Below are 11818 nucleotides of genomic sequence, written 5' to 3' on the forward strand. Positions count from 1 at the left end.
ATAGAAATTTGCACAACCAGAAATTTGGAAAATAACCATTGAGATGTTTCAACAAACCGATGCAATACTTGAGGTGGTCACTTATTTATGCCAAGAAATTTGGCAGATGGCTACTTGGTCAACTAACTGGAAGAGATCCATATTTGTGCCCATTCCAAAAAAGGGTATCCAACAGAATGAGCAAATTATCAAATAATACCATTAGTACCATTAGTACCACATGCAAGTAAAATTTTACTGAAGATAATTCAAAAACAATTGCAGCAGTACATCAATAAGGAACAACTAGGAATTCAAGATAGATTCATAAGAGGATATGGAACAAGGGATATTGCTGAAGTCAGATGGCTCTTGGCTGAAAGCAAATAATACCAGAAAGATATTTACCTGTGTTTTGCTGACTATGTAAAGGCATCTTACTGTGTGTATCATAACAAATTACGGATAACATTGCAAAGAATGGGAATTCCAAAACACTTAATTGTGCTCATGAAGCACTTGTACTTAGATCAGGAGGCTGTCATTTGAACAGAACATTGGGATAATGAATGGCTTAAAATCAGAGAAGGTGTGCATCAGGATTTTACCCTTTTACTGTGCTTAACCCAGTCTCTATGGTGAGCACATAATCCAAGAAGCAGGAGTATGTGAAGAACACGGTATCAATACGATATCAGGATTTGAAGAAGACTCATTAACAACCTGTGATATGCAGATGAAACAAACTTACCTGGTGAAAGTGAGAAAGACATGAAACACTTAATGATAAATATCAACACTACACCCTTCAGTATGGATTACACCTCAAAGTAAAGAAAACAAAAATCCTCACAACTAGACCAATAAGTAGCATTATAAATGGAGAAAAGATTGAAGTTGTCAAGGATTATATTTTACTTGGATCTACAGTCAACATCAATGGAGGCAAGTCAAGAAATCAAACAACATAGAACTTTGGGCAAATCTGCTGCAAAAGACTTCTTTAAAGTATTCAGGCTGAAAGATAACACTTTGAAGACTAAGGTACCCCTGACCCAAGGCATGGATTTTTCATTAGCTTCATATACATGTAAAAGTTGGACAATGAATAAGGAAAGATGCAGAAGAATTGCTGCATTTGAATGGTGTTGGCAAAGAATATTAAATGCACCATGGATGCTGGAAGAGCAAGCAAATCTGTCTTGGAAGAAGTATGGCCAATGCTCCTTAGAAACTAGAATGGCAGATTTTGTCTGTCGTACTTTGGTCATATTGTCAGAAGGGACCAATCCCTAGAGAAGGGTAAAGTAGAGAGTCAGTGAAAAAGTAGAAAATTCTCAAGGAGATGGATTGACACAGTGACTGTGATGATGGGCTCAAGCATAGCAACAATTGTGAGGACGGATCAGGACAGGGTAATGTTTCATTCAGTTGTACAAAGGGTAACTATGAGTTGGAGCTGTTTGGACAGCACCTAATAACAATTTATGTAAAGAGTGAACCAGTCATAAGTATGTAACTCAGTGAATTTTCAAAAAGTAAGCACAGCTCCACAGCCAAACACTGAGATCAGGAAATAGAAAATTACCCAAACCCTGGAGGGCCCACCCCCCTTGTACCTTCTCCCAATCACTGCCTTCCCCCTAAGGGTAATCACCATCCTGATTTTTAATACCATAGATTTATTTTCACTAACATAATTTGACTTTATTTTTTGTTAAAATACAATATCCTTAAAATATGACACTAAAAATAATAAACTAAAATGCAGTTTCTTCTCACCCCCTGCCAGTATCATTCCCAGTTACAACCACTGTTAATGATTTGGGTACCCTGTCAAGTCATTTGTCTTATTTAAACACAAACATATGTACTTTTTTCTTAAAAAATTAAATCATACTATTTATATTGATTCGCAGTTTGCTTTTGGATTCATATTTAAAACCATCCTAGAGCAGGTTCTGGCTGGTAACTGACTCACTTGTACCTCTTAGTGCATGTGAAGGTGGTAGAGCAGTTTCCCAAATCTGTGTTGTTTGTAAGTCTGGGTAACATTTATCGATTGCCCATTGCAGAACTGGTTGTCCAAAAACTTGTAACTGATCAAAATCTTAGATAAGTGGAGGATAGATGGTGCAACAACACGCACATATGAAATAGGAAACCCTCCTGATTATCAAGGGCAAAATTACATGAAAAGCATGGTACTGTTATGAATCACATTGCCCACAAGGTTACCCAAGAAGACTGTCACATTTGCCAACACTACGTATGGATGACAGCAGTATGAGAGATTTGAATAGCTAAGGTAATCAAGTCAAAAACTGCAAAACTAAAATTGAACTATTTGAAAGCTGTGAGCCACAAAAACAACTTCTTATTGAAGATTCCTCTTACGGGAATGACTCTGACTTTGAGATGGTATAACAGCAATGTGTTAGGTATTACAAAGCATTTTTTGAGAAGAGACACTAAAGCTGCATCTGTTCATTGCTAAAGGCCAATGGTGATGAACACCTTCACAGTGAGACTCTACATTTTTCAATCAGTGGATGTGTTAAAGTGTAATAATGTTCTATAGCTGAAGGCCACAACTATTTGTTCAGTTAATGTACTGTTTCTTACCTTAAAAATAAATATAGATGTGGTTAGAGTTCCATTAAGATGGCAGAATAGGCAGACAGACTGCACAGACCCTCTTCAACAAAGAAAAGGGGAACCAATTAACACAGTTACAGAAGATAATCCTGGAGTCCTGAGCTTTGAAGGGAAGGCTATAGAAGTAGATTGAACTCCGACTAGTAGAAGAATGTGCATGAAAACACCAAAACAGGAGATATATGGAGCTGCAGTCTGTCAGCAATCCTGACTGCACAGCCAGCTTGGGTATTGCTAAGTGGTATTAGGAGCTAAAAATTAACCTAAAAATCAGCCCTGATAGTCAGGCTGCTCAGAGTCCTGCACTGGTGGCTGGTGAATAAAAGGGTAAGCAGCAAAGAGGAAGGTGAACTGAGCTGTGGACCTGAGGCTGTCCAGATGGCACAGCCATTTTGAATGTTTACAAGCAGTTCAATCATTTTGGATATTTAAAGTGACAGCATTCTCCCAGATTCCAGAGACCTAAAAATAGGCTCCACTTGCCAGGAACCACGAGGACATTCTGGATGCTAACAACTGGAAAGTGAACAAAGATCTAGATACAACAATGTCACAATGTCTCAGAGACAATGGACCATCACAGTCCACACAAAGAAGCAAGATAAAGTGGTAGAAACAAGGGAGCAGGAAACAGACCCAGAACACATCCCTGAGGAAGCAGCAGCATTGGAACTCCATGATAAGGAATTCAAAAGAATTACATTTAGGTATTGTGATAGTTGGAGCTGTGTGTCAACTTGGCTGGACCCCAGTTCTTTGGTTGTAACATGATGGGATCGGATGACTGTGTTCTGAGTGGCCAATCTGCCCAAGGGGAGTTTCCCTAGGGGTGTGGTGTGTTTCCAGGATATCCAGGGACATCCTGGGAAGAGACATTCTTCTGTAGATCGGGACTCTGGTGTGCTGCCTACAACTTTCCATGAGTGAGCAGCCCACCGTTGGGCCTGGAGATCTTGGATTCGTCTTTCATTGGAGTCAACAGCCAGTGTACTGCCTGCCAGCCTGAGCTTCTCAGCCCCCTGCTCAATTGACATAAGATACTACACAAAACATTGTTCCACCTCCTACTTTGACGAGTAGTGACTGGGATCTTGAAAACTTACAAGCAGCTGTCTAGATCCAATGATGGTACTCTCCTCGTCCAGAGCAAAGAAGAATGTGGAAAACCAAAGATTCATGGAAACAGTTAGTGCAAGTGACTGGTACACCATGCAATTCTCAGCCCATACAACTATGAGACCAGAAGAACCCAGCTACCACTGTCAACCACTTGGAGGGGGATCTCTGTAGGAGATCCTGAATAGACTGGGAGAACAATGTGGAACAAAACTCAAAATCATTTAAAAAGGAGCGGTGGCAGGTTTGCTGGTCTGATAGAACCTGATGGAACCACTGAGACTATGGTCCCTAGATGCCCTTCAGGTCTGGAATTGATCCCACTCCTGTGGCTTCCAGCCAAATAAAAGACAGGTATATGAGGTGAACATTTACATTAGGTAGATACACTCCTTGGAAAGATCATGGGAAAATAGAAAGGCTGTGTTTGCACAGGGAGACAGCTCAGGGGGCAGAAGTGCATGGAGGGGAAGGACACGGGAAGAGGTTACTATTGGGAGGAGGTGGAGGGGAGCTGTTTGCATTGTGGTAAATTGCAGTCAATGTCATGAGACAAAGTGTATGTGTTCTGTATGGAAAGTGAATTTGCTCTGTAAACTTTCCAAATCACAATTAAATAAATAAATGTAGATGGAAAATCAGTGATGATTGTCAGAAGAATAAATAAAAATGTTTGATTCAGACAGTTTATCGGTGCATTAAATATTTTAAATTAGTTGAACCTCCCACTATGTCATCATTACAAACAAAATGAACCACAAAATAGAAAACTTTTGTGTTTTTTTTTGTAGCACCATGATCTGTCAGTGTTTGGTAGGTACTAATCTAAGGACTGCCTTCATTCTGATAAGCTTAATTATGGTGATAATAATGAAATAAAACATTATTTTAAGGCCCAGGTCAACATCTAAACTAACTGACTTTAATAGCCTACTCTACCTCTCTAGTAAGTTAACATGGATAAGAATGAAGGACAAAGGTAGTATACTTACCTATACTACCTTCTCATCTTTTTTTACCCCAAGGCCTTTTAATGTGTAACAGCCTGAGCCATAGGAGCTTACAGTCTAAATTTAGATATATTTTAGTTTACACAAACTCATAGTACACATTTTTATGTTAAAAGAATAGAAAAAGATGAATGAAATTTAGCACCCTTGGCACTTAATTTTGTCTAATTTACTTCAGAAAGAAGTAAACCACTTCGTGAAATTTAACTACATCAAAGGGATACTGTATGCTGTTTAATTTTATCATCAGTTTGACAGACATGTCTTCTTTTATATTCACATATAACCCAAATGTCAAATATATATTGGCTTAGGTAGGAAAAATAAAAAGTTGAAAGAAGAGAGCCCTATGTTACGTATTCTTAAATATATGTTAAGTATGCTAACCAGAAGGCTGGCGGTTCAAACCCACCAGCCATTCCTCGGAAGGAAGGTTGGGCAATCCTACTTCTGTAGTGATTCTGCCTCGGAAACCCAAGGAGGGGTCGCTATGAGTCGGGGCCGACTCGACGGCACATAACAACAACAACATTCTTTCATCAGTGTTTAATAAATTTATAGAATATAGGTAATTGCTGTGTACTGTGACATAACTGCAAATTCATTTGAATACATATCAGAAAAGGTGGTTTCAGAATAAGCAGGAGTATAAAAAATTACTGTGATAAAAGCATCCTAGACATCTTTATAAAACTTTTAAATACCACCATGGCAAAATGACAATGGCTCTTAATAACAACTGGCAACAAATAATTCTTGTATGGCAAGTCAGTAGATGAGAGAGAAACGTAGATGACAAACTCTTTTCACAAAAACTAACATTTCTGAGAGTGCTTTGAAGTATTCATTATTATTTCTTCCTTATTGTGTCCAAAGTATGTACCACAGAACAGGACTTACCTGGAATACTCAGGCAAGAAAAGGGTTCTATGTGAAAAAGAGGGAAACACAGCATATAGGGAGATTTACAGTGCACACGGACATTTAAGCTCCTAAATTCTTGGAGTCAAGAATCTTGTTTAGTATAATCCAGCAATTTTCAAATTCCTTTGAACGTTCAAACTTTAACAGCAAAAACAAAAAGTTTATATTATGAAAATTTTGGACTCAATGACACTTTAGAGCAGCAACATTATGAAAATTTCCAACATACACCAAAGTGAGGAAAATAGTGTAATGAATTTTCATGTAATCCCTGAGTCCAGTTATCAAAATTTTGCCACATTAGCCTGTAATAATCCTTCTTTTCTTACAATTTTTTCTTTTGCTGGAATATTATAAAGTAATCCATAGACATTATTTCACTATATTCACTTCATCACTACTTACTTCTGATTCTCTACAAAGTACAACCATTTTATTATTTAACACAAAAATTAATCTTTTTGTTAAAGAAGTCCTAATAACATCCCAAAGAACATGCTTTGAACAACAATCTTCTTGCTATGAAATTAACAGAAGATTAGGGAATTGAGTTATGATTTAGTGGAATATATTCAAGAGCATTTTTATTTACCAATTTGAAATCATTTTCAATACTGTTAACTTCACCTATCTTTTTCATTCCTTTTTATTAAAAGCACCTAATTCAAACAAGTTTAGTTTCATTTTTTGTAGAGTTAACAGTAAAATACATGTTCCTATATTTTAAAGTTGGTTGCAGAATATGTTCTTATGTTCCTGTTGTATTAACTTTACTTACATGCCAAAAGGTAGGTACAATATACACTAAGCATGAACAACAGCTCTGCTATAGCATGGCATGTGTATTCCTAAAAATCACCACATTATGCAAAAATTATGCAATAAAACCACAAAGTGAGTGGGAAAATTGGATCTAAGGGCACAACCTTCAAAAACTCATTTAACACAAAAAGATAGGAATCTAATAAAAACAGCACACTTTTACACATTATAAATGCTTAAGAAATACATAAATACCGCAATAAATAAGGCACTCTCCTATGGCGTAGTGCCTAAGGCATTTGACTGCTAACCAGAAGGTTGGCGGTTCAAACCCACCAGCCACTCCTCAGAAGGAAGATTGGGCAATCCTACTTCCATAGAGATACCACCTCTGAAACCCAAGGAGGGGTCACTATGAGTCAGGATCAACTCGACGGCAGTGAGATCCTGTGAAAAAGACCTGAACTTTGCTTGTGGAATTAAGCATCAAAAGAGCTGCTGCAAAGTGATGGAAAGAGGAAATTTATAACTCCAGGTGTAGTTAGGTGTGGCTCCTTGTCCCTGTGAGATTGTGAACTGGTTCAGGTCAGCTGGGTGCAGTTTTCTGTGTTCACTTCATGTTTCACGTGGATGAACTCACATAAACTGTCACAGATTGAATATTGTCACCCAAACAATAGGTGTCAACTTGTCTGCACCATGATTCTCAGTTGTTTGATTATATAATGATGTAATTTGGCATTTATATAATGATGTACTCATTCCCCACCCTCTTAAACCACCCTGTGATGTGATTTGTTGCTATCAGCCAGTAAGTTACAAAGGAATTAGGGTGAGATGCAATACCCTTTCACAGCCCTGATGTGATGTAAAGGGATTTTCCCTGGGGTATGGTCTTAGAAGAGACCTTTTACCTTAGAAGAGAGAAAAGGAGATAGAATATAACAGATCAGAGGGACCTCAGTAGCACCAAGAAAGATGAGCCAGGAGCAGAGTGTGTCCTTAGGACTCAAGATGTCTGTGCTGAGAAACACTTATACTTAGGGGAAGATTGATGATAAGGACCTTACCCCAGAGCCAAGAGAGGAAGAAAGACTTCCCCTGGAGCTGGCACCATGAATTTGGGCTTCTAGTCTCCTAAACTGAGAGAACAAATTTTTGTTTGTTAAAGCCATCTACTTGTGGTATTGCTTCCATAGCAGCAGTAGATAACTAAGGCATAAGACACAAAACCTGCCTTACATTTAACTTGTTCCCTAATATGTTAATGGTATTGAAGGAAAGTCACATTTTCAAAACAGTTATAGCAGACCTAACAGGTTGAATATGTTTAAGACTCTAAAGGGATTAGTATTCATAAGAAATGTAGTTGTGTATTCAAAATTATCTCGATTCCTTCATATTTAAATAACTTGGAAATACCAAAGATAACTGCTTAATAAGAGCTTTAATGTTAGTGGAATTGCAAGTCACAAATATGATATTTTAACCTTACCTTGAGAGAGACTTTACCAGCCACACAGTCCTCAATAGCTCTTACTGAACACACAATGATAGCCACAAATGTTTAAGCTCTTCTGTTTTCCCACTTACCCTCACAACAAAGCTTTAGAGTATATATTATTATTATTGATAGTTGCCATCAAGGTGATTGCAACTCACAGTGGTACCCTGTGTACAAAGCAGAACTGCTCCATAAAGTTTTCAAGGCTGTGACCTTCAGAAGCAGATCACCAGGCCTTTCTTCAGAAGCACCTCTGGTTGAATTCAAAGTGCCAATCTTTTGGCTAGTGGTCAACCACCTGATGTCTGCACCACCCAGGGACTTCTAAAGTAGATGGTACCTATCTACAGGCCCTCCTTCACAATTCCAAAACTTCAAAGGATTTTGAAAATCATAAAGCTTTTTGTGACTTTCAGCATTTAAAACCTAATTTTTCCTAATTTGAGATTATTGATCATTTTTATTCATCCCTCTTAGTGTAAATATTTGAAGATTTTGCTGCAGAAATGTTAACATTTAATAATGTTGCCCTCACACTCCTCTGAAGGGTGTTACATAAATACAGTTTATAGACCATGTTGCCTTTCTAAAAATTCTGAATTCCAAAAACATCTAGCCATGAAGGTTTCAGATGATGTTTTATAGACATATCTTTATTTTACTACTTAAAAAAGAAGATTAGAAATGTTAATTTACCAAAGACCCCACAACTAGAAAGAGACCAGATCGTGAACTCAGGTTGGTATAAACTAGTTGGCTATTATCTCTGGATCATATACTGCCACCATCAACAGTATATTTAACACTCTGTGTGTGAATAATATACTATATATACATATATTACAGAAAGCATAGATCACATGTTCACCTGTGATTTAGCAGTTAATTTGTGAATGAAGATCAGCAAATTGATGGTACCCCAGGTTTGGTGGGAAGATTTATTCAATGCATTTTGTAATTACAAGCAAATTATATTTAGCTCACGTTATGTAAAAAAAAAAAAAAAAATACTGTTATGAATATATGTAGCGAACTATGGCATCACTGAAGGCATTGCTTTTTTGTGGTTCAGACAATTACTTGGTATGGCTTTTCTAGCTGTGGTCTTTGTGATTCCCACCAGATTACTGGGTGGGACCATGCAAATAAGGTGTATGGAACTCAAATGTTGGGATTGGTTAGTTTTGTCACTATGCTAGCATAAATGAGCCTGCCTAGAAACAGAAAGGGGGATCTCACTGCCATCAAGAGAGAAGAGCTAGAGTTGGAGAGTATCTTGTCCTTAGAGCTTAGTAACACTTGCCAGGGCAAGGCAGAGGCCAGGCCGAGAGGCCAAGGGCCACAGAGGTGTGCCTGAGGGCATGGCATAGGGGAGAATGACCTGACTGAAGAACTGTGTCCTGAGCATGTTCCTGAACCTGAGTTGTAGCCTGTTACTTCCCTAGTAAAAAAGTGAATAAATAAAGTGTCTAAGGCATTTGACTGCTAACCAGAAGGCTGGCGGTTCAAACCCACCCACCACTCCTCAGAAGGAAGGTTGGGCAATCTACTTTCATAGTGATACTCTATTGGAAACCAAAGAGGGGTTGCTATGAGTCGGGTCCAACTCAACAGCAGTGAGTCTGGTTTTTGTTTTTGTTTTTAATTTTAAGTATGTCTATGAATTCTGTGTGGCCAGTGCAATGAATATCAAACCCAACAGAGAAGTAGTGAGTGCAGTGGGAGGGACGATTGGTGTAAGAATTGGCCAAAAAGGCTGGAGGGGGGCTATAAGTCAGTCCTTAAAACAATAAGCCATGCCCTTTTTTGCACTTTTTCATATAGACCGATTTTTCAAGGACTGTTTTCTTTGTTTTACAACCAAAATATCACACACACATTACCTTTTACATATTCATAACTAGCTCATAAATTGTTGGCAACCACCCAATGTATGCTATGTTGTAAAATCACTGGTTTACATCCTGAACCTTTTTGTGTTACAATTTCATATTCAAAGTATGAAGAAATAAATTGAAGATAGAATACAATCTTGTGTTTCATGACTCAGCACCCATGTCCAACGTAAGTACAACCCACAGTTATGAACCAATCCTCGTATGTCTTTCCTTGAATGCAATCCCAGAGACTGCATTGGAAGGGGCTTATTGGTAGTCCACTTCTTATTTGACTCACCCTGCAGCAGCCAGTGAGCACTCCCCGCACCCACTGGGCCCCAGACCCGTGATGCCTGACCCAAATTGAGCAGTGGAGGCAATGGCAGTGCGTGAAGCTGTTGTACAAGGCCGGCAGCAGAGCAGATCCTCCACCACCCTCAGGGGCCTCCATATGTGGCTGGCTGGGCCCCAGATAGTGCAGGAGGCTGTAGCTGTGGATCCTACTTTGCTCCACGTCAGCCACGTATTCCCGACAGAGCATAATGATCTTGGACCCTGGCTAGCTCAGGCCGTGGCCCAGCCTTTCTTCAGCCATGTCTCCAGCCCCTCACTGTGCAGCCTGAGCCAGGCATTAAACCCTCAGGGCCATTGAGGGTAGGGAATGCAAGAAGAATGAGGTCCTGGTCACCACTTGCTGAATTTTGCTAGTCTTAGCAACTAGGATGGCCAGATTTTGTTATCAGGAGAGACCAGTCCCTTAAGAAAGGACGTCATGTTTGGTAAAGTAGAGAGTCAGCATAAAAAGACCCTCAAGGAGATGGATTGACACAGTGGCTGAACATTGGGCTGAAACAAAGTGGAGATTGTGAGGACAGGACAATACCTGGCAGGGTTTCTTTCTGTACCTGGGGTCACTATGAATAGAAACGGATTCAACTGGCGCCTAACAACAGCAGTGGTGCCTTATGGTATGAATATACAATTTGTTTAACCATTCACTTACTGAAGGGCATTTTGGTCATTTTCACTTTGGGGCTATTATAAATTAATGTGCTATAAACATTCATCCACAGTGTTTTATATTTTCCATCACATCCAACTGAAAGAATTTTGAATAATACAAACAGGAATATGCCAGAACAGTATAAAGAAGAAAAAACTGTTTTCCATCTTTACACTTTGCCTCAGACAGCCATAATATAAGAACTTTAATCAATACTTCCTCTCTGAGGAAAAATAGAGAAGAACCTTCCACTTTTTCCTCCACCTTATTTTTTCTTTTTCAAAGAGAAGTGATTTAACAACTTTGGAATAGTAAAACCCCAACATTGTTCTGTTAAACTGGATTAAAGCTCAGAGTATTACCACTGTACTTCATGTGTAGTCTGGACTTCTGCTACATTCTGCCTTCTCATGACCTGTGTTCTCTCAGTTTCTAGTTCCATGCAGTAAACAGTCAGGTCATGATGTAAACCAAGAGACAGTTGTCCTCTCAGCATTCCTATTTTTGATAATCTGTTCAAATGCCATTGGTAAGCCATATTTCTTCAGGGGGCTAGCTGGGTAAAAATCCCAAGATCTAAACTTTGGGGGAAGTAGTAGAAAGTCCCATAACTATGTTAGTGCCCACCTCCCAGATCTTAAGTCTATTACTTAGTTAGTTTTGAACCCAGAGAAAATATGTGAGTGCAAAAAGGGCAAGGAGGCCACATGTTCTGACCTCGTCTAATCCCACAAGAGGAAGACAGAATCACCAGCAATAGCCCAAGGCCTATTCCTGCGAGGCCAGACATGCTGCCTCCCTCCAGCCTTTTCTCCAACCATTCCTCCCAAAGCACCCACCACCTCTCTCCTGGGTTCGATAATTCGCTGCAGTGGCCACACAGAGCTCACAGATTATGGGGTTTATTAGTGAAGCACCAGGCTACAATTCAAGTTCAGGAAAAATGCTCAGTCTTTCTCCCAGCCCACTGTCCCTCAGCCAACAG

At 39.2% G+C, this 11818-nt stretch overlaps 1 pseudogene; it reads left to right on the top strand.

Moving 5' to 3' along the window:
* Nucleotides 1-1151: 1151 nt before the first annotated feature.
* On the top strand, nt 1152-2454 carry LOC122151150 (annotated as a pseudogene).
* Nucleotides 2455-11818: the final 9364 nt, after the last annotated feature.

Source organism: Orycteropus afer, unplaced genomic scaffold, assembly GCF_000298275.1.
Source record: "Orycteropus afer afer isolate SDZICR_OR568_19922 unplaced genomic scaffold, OryAfe1.0 scaffold00321, whole genome shotgun sequence".
NCBI classification, from domain to species: Eukaryota; Metazoa; Chordata; class Mammalia; order Tubulidentata; family Orycteropodidae; genus Orycteropus; species Orycteropus afer.